This window comes from Bombus vosnesenskii, unplaced genomic scaffold (assembly GCF_011952255.1).
Source record: "Bombus vosnesenskii isolate JDL3184/JDL3185 unplaced genomic scaffold, Bvos_JDL3184-5_v1.1 scf7180000013273, whole genome shotgun sequence".
NCBI lineage: Eukaryota > Metazoa > Arthropoda > Insecta > Hymenoptera > Apidae > Bombus > Bombus vosnesenskii.
The window spans coordinates 398719-407564 of record NW_022882931.1 but is presented as its reverse complement, the minus strand read 5'-3'; positions in this window follow the sequence as shown (position 1 = coordinate 407564).

Here is an 8846-nt window from a genome sequence, read left to right as displayed (position 1 = left end):
CGGCTTCGGGGCTATTTTTCTGAATCAATTCGAGAGAAAAATAGGAAATGTGAGTGCTTTAATTGCGACAGAGCCGTAATTATATTAGAAACAAAAAAGTGGAGGAATCGAAACTGCAGTTCTATTTATTTTAATTTTCTGTCTAGACATCGAAATTATTTAAGCGATAATAACGTTAAAAAATACATTTAATACATACGCGTTTTACGATAACGTAACAGTTAGAGATTAAGTTCTTGGTACTTTCTGATCTTAGATTTAAAAGATATGTTGGGGTACAAAACAAATTAAAAGTATCAACCTACGAAGAGATAAGATTATTCTTCGAACAACGAAAATGACAAGTATTTAATTTGGCGGCACCCGATCACTGGCAGTGGATAACTTAAGTTGAAAGTAATAGTTCACGACATCGTCGGTAGGTGGCGACACTAACGCCCGCCGATCAGACCAACATTTGATTTGATGTTTTCTTTCGTAAAAGTGTTCGGTGAGGTGAAGTGGTGCACATGTTCGTTAATTGGAAGTTAATTTGTGTCAATTAGTTGAGAAAACTTGGTGTACGTGTTCGTTGGAGGTACAAAAATTGGATTTCCTGATACGATGCTACGAAATACCATAAGGTTCTTTCGGCTGGCTAGTTCGGTAAGTGTAAATATATGAATAGAAATTATTGTTAACCACAATGCATATGCATATGAAAATGGCGGGAAAACGAATTAGATATTTCTGCCAAATTGCAATCACTCGTCATATAAAGGCATATGGATTTTCTAGTCTTTCGATAAAATCGAATTAATTATTTCGAGATTAACTGAAACGTTAATGGATATTTGAGAGTAGATCGAATTTACGATTATTCTGATCCGCATCGTAATCGGGATTCAATATGTCAGCCATTAACGACACTTGTTCCATATTGCTAGCGAAAATTCGTTGCCTTCGCAAATTACTGTTTACGACATGTCGATCTCTAACAAGCATTTATCAACGAATATTATTCATCAAATAATATTAAATTATAACGTAATGCGCTGCTACTTATATTTTTACTATTTTAAACGTTATATCTAGTATTTCTTGATTTTATATAAATTCGAATATCGTGTATTACATATATACGTCAATGGAAGGAAAAAATGTTCTGGATCATGCGATATTGCAATCAATTCTAGCTCTTAAGGGGGGGGGGGGCTAAGGTTAATTCGTACAAAAATAAAGCATGTTTTTGTGAATTATTTGTGACGACACAGTCAAAATCTCTTTATTAAAACCAATAGTACATTAAAGTATGACATTCGAAGAATATCGTATAAAATTTTCACGGAGAAATATCAAAAAATACGGCAATGGCAGCAATTATTCGGACGTGTCTCGGAAAAAAGTAGAATTGCTCATAACTTGGTGTTGGATCATCTGAAATCAAAAAATCAAAGTTCATTCGTTAGGTAATAGTTTTCCCCAGGTAACGCTGGGAGGGTTTTTCGAAATTTCAATTGTTCACTTTTTTGGAACACTTTGAAGGGAAAATTGGCCGCGAGCTTTCACAAAATCTACTTTTTTCCGAGACACGTCCGAATAATTGCTGCCATTGCCGTATTTTTTGATATTTCTCCGTGAAAATTTTACACGATATTCTTCGAATGTCATACTTTAATGTACTATTGGTTTTAATAAAGAGATTTTAACTGAGTCGTCACAAATAATTCACAAAAACATGCTTTGTTTTTGTACGAATTAACCTTAGCCTCCCATTAAGTCGTCAATCTCTAAAGTTTACGTTTTTTTAATAGTAATCGACGCCGAGTAAGGTCGGATCGAACGGTTTGTATATGTTTAGAATATACTCGCAGGCAGTTTGTCTTTGTTGACCTTTTTTTTCCTTACTGCGTTCGACGATATCGTTAGCTAGTGTTGCTGCTCGTGCCTCAGTCTCTTTTTTTCTTCCGTACGTACTAGAATGGTGTTTCCGTATTCATTCTCCATTTCGAGATTATGTTTCGATCGCCGGCCGAATATTTTAAGAGACAGTTTGATGGATATCGGCGCTCTTAATCGACCTATTTTTTCAAAGTTACACCGCGATATTTCGGTGACGCTGATTCTTAGCATCGGCCAGGCCGAGGTTGAGGAAAATTGTGCGTCCTGCTAAAATGCTTCGGTTCACCTTTACGACAGATTTTTCTGGTAAGAACTTCTAATTTATATTAGTCTACTTGAATCCGTTCCAAATACTAGAATAGATCGAAACGTAGACGGTATATTTGTTACATAAATATATATAGCACGGTGAACATCTCCATTTATACATATCGTTCTTCTAGTCAATAGCGTTTAATCTGCATATGCTAAGGTTTTTACTCTCATACAGTTACATAGGTAGCAATTTGAAAAATACTCACAATTATAATACGTATAATTTAACTAGTTTTCGAACGACGTGTAACGCGTGTAAAGCACTCTATGAATTTAAAGTCGAGTTTCACAATTGGAAAATACAAATTTGTATTTGGATTAGCTCTGATTATGCAAACGTATTTACAGTATCATTTAACGTATAAACATGGATGTTCGTGTCTGTACGTTTTTGAATGTATATATATATATAATAATAATTTTTGTATTATTTATTATATTATATTACATATTGTGTTATATATAGTACTATACATAGTAATAGTTTTCAAAGAAATTTGAACATTCATTCTTACATTCTCCGAACGTTCTAAACCCTTACAAATAATTTGTTGCAATATATTACGTAACAAATTACGTTCGAGCAAAAGCCCAACATCCGATACACGATACACGGTAAGGATGAAAAATTTTTCAACGGAGAAAGACATCACGGAAATGGAGAAAGACTCGATTGGTAGGCATTGATTTTCGAAAAGTAAACGGAGCAGAAGTATCGGTATTACCTTTGCCATTTGTTTGACCACGTCCTCGTTTTTTCCTCCGGCTTCTCCAGACCGAAAATGTCGGAGAATTATGAGCAAGTTATAGTTTTACGGGGGGGTCAACAATTTCGCTAGGAAGCCGCGAGTCAGAAGCTGGGTCTGGATCGGCAGGGGCTTTCGTATTCGGACCATTAGTCCAATACGGCAATTCGTCAAATCGGGAGAAATGTAGTATCAATAACGTCCCGCAGCTGCTGCCATCGAAGCATGCATTTTCCTGACGCGCAAATTGCGCGCGCACAAGTCCTCTCTTCGAACATACACGAGCGACAATTGTTTCCGATTTTCCCGATTCCCTCGTCCAACCCCCTTTCGCCTCCCCTTCGATTGTTTTTCCCTCGTCCCGATGTTTTTCCAGCTGTTTTGTCACCACGTAATCTGTGAACCGATTCTTCTATTGATACCGTCCCGATAAATCTTCGATCGGCTTTTTTCCATTCGGATTTCCCTCCGCCATTGTAACGTACTTTTAATGACGAACTCTTTAATGATTTCCCATGTACATCGCAGCGAGCATGCCTATTACGCGATATCGCGTAGTTGCCATCTGTACGAGATATTCTTCTGCAAATTAAAACATAGATCAAACTTCTATGTTCCTCTATGTCATCTGAAAAATCACGTCGGTGACGCGTTCACTTTTGCGATAATTTGTTTCTTTCAAATGCTCTGCTCTCGTCGCTGTACGTAGCTTGCTACGAACTGACCGACCCCGCCAGTCCTTTTTCTTTCTTATCACGCTATTATCTGTCCCTTTCCTTTTCTTACACTCGCCGCTATTGCTTTATACTTTTCTATAAAAAGAAAAAATAAGAAAAAAAAAGAAAGAAATGAAGGATTTATCCCGTTAACATTAACAGGAATTATTATTATCATTTTTGAAGTGCCGATTAGAGGTTGGATCGGAGCTCGGATACTGTATTTTTCATCGTTAGCACACGGCTAAACACGTGTCCAGTCGAACCACGTGTCACCGTTAATTTCCTGCGGTTTCCATTCTCGAAATCGTGCTTAACGGAAGTCTACGACCGATGTGTGATGTTTGCGGATAAATCCTCGTGGCCTGCCATTGCTGACCCCTCTCTTGCAGGCTTTCTCTCTTTCGCGTTCACGCTACCCCGTTGGTCCTCTTTCTTCGTTGCTCTTTCACCCGCTTCCTTCCACCTACCGGTATCCTCGCTAAATAATAAATACGAGAGGGTTCTCCGGGAATACCCCGAGGGTGCCATTAGCGGGGTACAGGCATCGGACCACCCTCTCGCACCCTTCGAAACCGTCCTCCGGCTTACACCCAAACCCCCCGCACAGCTTCTTCCACGACCCGAAACGCGAGTCTAATACACTTAGAGGAGAGACGCGGCCTCGCGTCTATGGGTGTAAGGGCGAGGGTCTTCCCGATCGCTTTATGGAGGCTGCTTCTTTTCTTTTCGTTTTCCTCGACTCGCTTGACGAACGAGCCTCGAATAGACGAATGTCTTAAAGTTTACGGAAAGACCGTGGGCTAGATTATATTTTCAATGCCATCCATCCGATTCGTTTGCATTTTTCCCTTCTTCCTTTCCTTCTTCTTCCTCTTCCATTTATTCCTTTCTCTCTGTTCTTCTCGCTTTATTCGCACCGATATCGGTTTTTGGTTTCTACGGTTTGGTCGAAGAAGCCACGATTAATCTCACATCGAGCCAGCCTCGGCGAAGGAACGACCACGATGTCGAACAGAAAACTTTTAATCAGTGGACAGCACTTTCCTCTTTTTTCTCTCTCTCTTTCTCTCTATGTCTGTCTCTGTCTCTCTGTTTCTCTCTCTCTCTCTCTCTCTCTCTCTCTGGTCGATCTTTCCCCCGTGGAACAGACCAGCTTCAGAATTCGATGCAAAGAAACATTGAAACGCTACGTCCACCTCCGGATATCTGTTCCAGGCTTCCTGTAGATCTAATAGGGCGAGCTGGACGCCTGGAAAACGTTGACCACTCGCTCTAGCCGGTCAAACGGTTAATCGAGGCCATTGCGACCAACAGCGGTTCTCAGCCCTTCCCCTCTCTTCATTTCGATTTACGAACTCCCGAACTCCTACCACTTTCCAAACTTCCGATCCTTCGTATAGATAGGTAGCGATCTATTTTCTCACTTGTCCTAATTAAGACAAGGTTCAACGAACACTAAGAAGAATTTCAATATCGAAGTAGAAAATTTCGCCTCGTCGAGTATCGCGTACACGCGAAATGTCACGTACATGAAGATATTTCTTACTTACGCTAATTCGTATCTTTCGAACAACATCTACGTACATATTTATTTCGTTTATTAAATACTCCAACGAGTATTATATTTTGTATATTTTATACATACTTTTCACGCGCGTTCTATGCATCTTTATGCCTCTAGATCGATCAAAAAGATTCGCAGTCTATTTAGAAAAGGAAACTGCGATTGAAAAGTGGCGCGAAAATGAAAAATTGTACGCGGCTCGAAATTCATTTACGCTTCTATCTTTCCAGATGAGTTTTCGACTTTGGCTTGCTGATCTTTCGTCGCAGGCAGATGCGCTCGCATACAGAGGATCGAAGGACGCAACGCATCGGGAACATGCAGCCGGGGAAATGCGAGGCGGCACGAGGGGTAAGTATCAATAATTGAGCACCATGGGGGTGGCTCCGCTGGGCCATTTAGCGGTCGAACGAAGGGGATGGACCGCGGATACTCATGGTACGGGGATATCGGTGGATGTATCGCACGGCGAGGCCTGCTATCGACATGTCGACGATGCCAGGCCGGGGCTGTATATTCCACGATATAGGAAACTATCCTAGCCGCGATCATGATACGCGAAAATACCATCTGTCATTCGGGGGTGCGTGCCAGACCCCATCCCAGCGACCAACCACCACCCACTTCTCTCTCTCTCTTTATCACGATTTTCACTCCGTGCCTCTGCCTTCTCTTTCTTCCGTCGTTTTTTCCCTTGTTTCTTCCTTATTCTTAGCGTTCTTTTAGCTTTCTTTCGATGCATGAAGATGACACGGCAAAGAATATCTTTCATAATGTATCGGTTTTTTAGGAGCGATATAAATAATTCAAGAGATAACGAGTTTTCTCATGTACCGAAATTTTGAAATAGCCTTGCCTATTTCTATGAATTATATGCCAGTATAAACATTGGATTTCGTAAATTATAAAATTATTCTATATGAAAAGATTGGAAGTTTTGCGAGTGATAAGAGGTAGAAGACAAAATCTGATTACGAATACGCAAAGTCGAACAATGTTATCGATACAATTTTGTGTTATTCTATTCTCCAGAGAAATTTTTCTGGCTCGTGAGATTCTGCTTATATTTAGTTGAATTATGCGAGAAGGTTACGAGAATCGTACAAATTTTAAAGAATATTTATAAGCAGAAACTTATTTGTAGAAAATACCTCTTTGCGGGTGACTAAGGTTTTCTGGTTCGAAAAATTCGAAGGTTAATTTTGCCAAATGCAATCTTGTTTAAACATTGTAAAAACGAAGGAACTGAAACGTACTATTTTCATGGGCTCGGTGATTCAACATACAAAAGCCTCAAGTTTGTTTAGTAGATAGCACGAGTACAATGTTACGAGTACTAAACGCCGAAAATGTTTCCTTAAATGACGTGACCGTAAAACCCAGTTAATCCAGGGCCTCGGGACAATTCTGCATCTCGAAACAATTGGCGTAAACGACGCGTACGACGGGTATTGAAACTAGTTTCCACCGACGGTCCTGCTCTCGCGAATAATCGTGCTCCGTAGTCGAATTCATTTTCCAATTAAGAGGCTGCGATTTGCATTTGACTCCGGTCATCGATCGATCGTTGCCACTAAAACGAGGTCGTCGACGGGGATCGTCGTCGAAAAACGTGGTTAAGCGTGACTAACGATAGCTCCGACGTCGCCGTGCAATGCGTCGAACAATGTGTACTTATCGCAGCTACCGAACATTCCGAATGTTCACTTGAAACTGTGCCTCCATTTTTGTGATTGTTCACCGTCGTTCTTCCATTCTTCGTCCGCGTGAAATTCTATCGGTCGCCTTTAAAAGCCAGCGAGCTCCGCATTAATACATCACGGTTCTCCTCGTCATTAAAAATTGTTCTGCACGTCGCATCGAACGTACCTGTTCCGATACTACGAAATCCACCGACTCTCTCTGCAGACGCGAGTCGCCAATTTGCCAATGATTTTAATTACACGTATCAATTGCACAAGGAGGAGCTTTCCTAGCGTTTTTGACTACCGTTGAGACTACCGAGACTGCCTTTGATATGTCACGCATAGTTGATTGGTACGAGAATAAATAAAGAAATAAATAAATATATCTAATACTACGTGTCTTTGTCTCGATACAACAAAATACACGTACATTTTACTGAATTACAGAAATCGAACATTTCTGCAACGTTGTGGTATGTAAAGGTAACGGTTTCCCGTGGGCAAATTTCTGATTTTGTCCTGTACGCGAAACAAATAATCATAAATAATTTGACGCGCGTCGGATCCAAAGAGTTTCGCGCGTCTCGTGCAAGGGCAAGTGGTTCGGTCGAAGAGGGTGGAAGTCGATCGGTGAAATTTCTCTCGATGCGTCTACGCGTCTGGTGTCGTAGCTGTGCCTCTGCGTTTTAACCCCCATTAGTGACCCAAAGCGTCGGTACGACTGAGGGCCAGCACTCCGTTACACGAACAACTTAATGTTATGTAAAAATAGCTGGGGTTTCCGTGCGATCGCAGACACGCCGGTTCTCCGTGTATATTAATGCGGGTCGAAAGAAGAGCGAAAACGACGAGGAAAACGCACGCCAGACGAGATCCAGTCGAACCTCGAGCAGATGCTCACCGTTGGAATATCTAAATAAATCCGCGTGTCGGCCGCCCTTAAAATCCTTGAGTCGAATAAGTAATAACGTTCGCCAACCACGGGGTTAGATTCTCTCCCCTTTTCCGTATTCCACCTTGCCCTTGCCTGCATAAGCGAGCGCGTCCGATTTCGGGAATTTAATTGGCCCGGGGGAATTCCGCTGCGTGGACTTACTTTACGAGGAAACTTTCGAGATATTTCGTGCCCCGGGAGACGAGAGAATGCATACTTTTCTTCTTCTTTTCTATCGCGAGTTTCGGAGACGGGGAGAGAGAGAGAGAGAGAGAGAGAGAGAGAGAGAGTAGATACGAGCAACCGCGATGAGATATACTCTTTTCATCCTTGGCAAGATTTAATCAGTTTTGCCGTCGGACTCGCGCTAGATCTAGCCGGATTATGAAATCGTTGAAACAGGTAACCAAGTTTCGTTATTCGTCTTTTTTCCGAATCTTACAAAGTTTTGCAAGAGTTAGGAAAATGATCGAGGAACGTTGCTTGGGATTGTCGAACACGCGGTTATCAAAGTGTTTGAACTGTCTTACAATTGGATTTCAGTATCCCAATCTAGCCTGTGTTTCGATGGGTAGAAACCTTCGAGGCTTTAAGAAAATCGAACGGAGAGATTCTTTCATGTTCTACTGAAATTTGAGAAATTTTTTGACGATAGAGAAATACGATTTGCTTTGCAAATGGACGGTGTTAACTCGATCGTATTTCTTACGGAAGTATTTATTAAACGTACACAATTATTTTCCTTCGTACGCTTTGTCTTTGATATCTTCTTTAATAAAAAAAAAAACTTGTAAAGTAAATGTAAAGCGGTAAAAGTTAGGAAAGTAAAAAAAGTTAGTAAAGCAGTAAAATATCTGGCCTTAATCAAAATTTGTAGAAGCAGGAAATTGTAAGATTATGTCACAAGGGACGAAAATTGACTTTATAAATGTATCTTAAGTTAAGACGAAGCGTATTCTCACTCGCTTTTCAGCGTTAAGTTGAACATGAAATTCTAAAGAC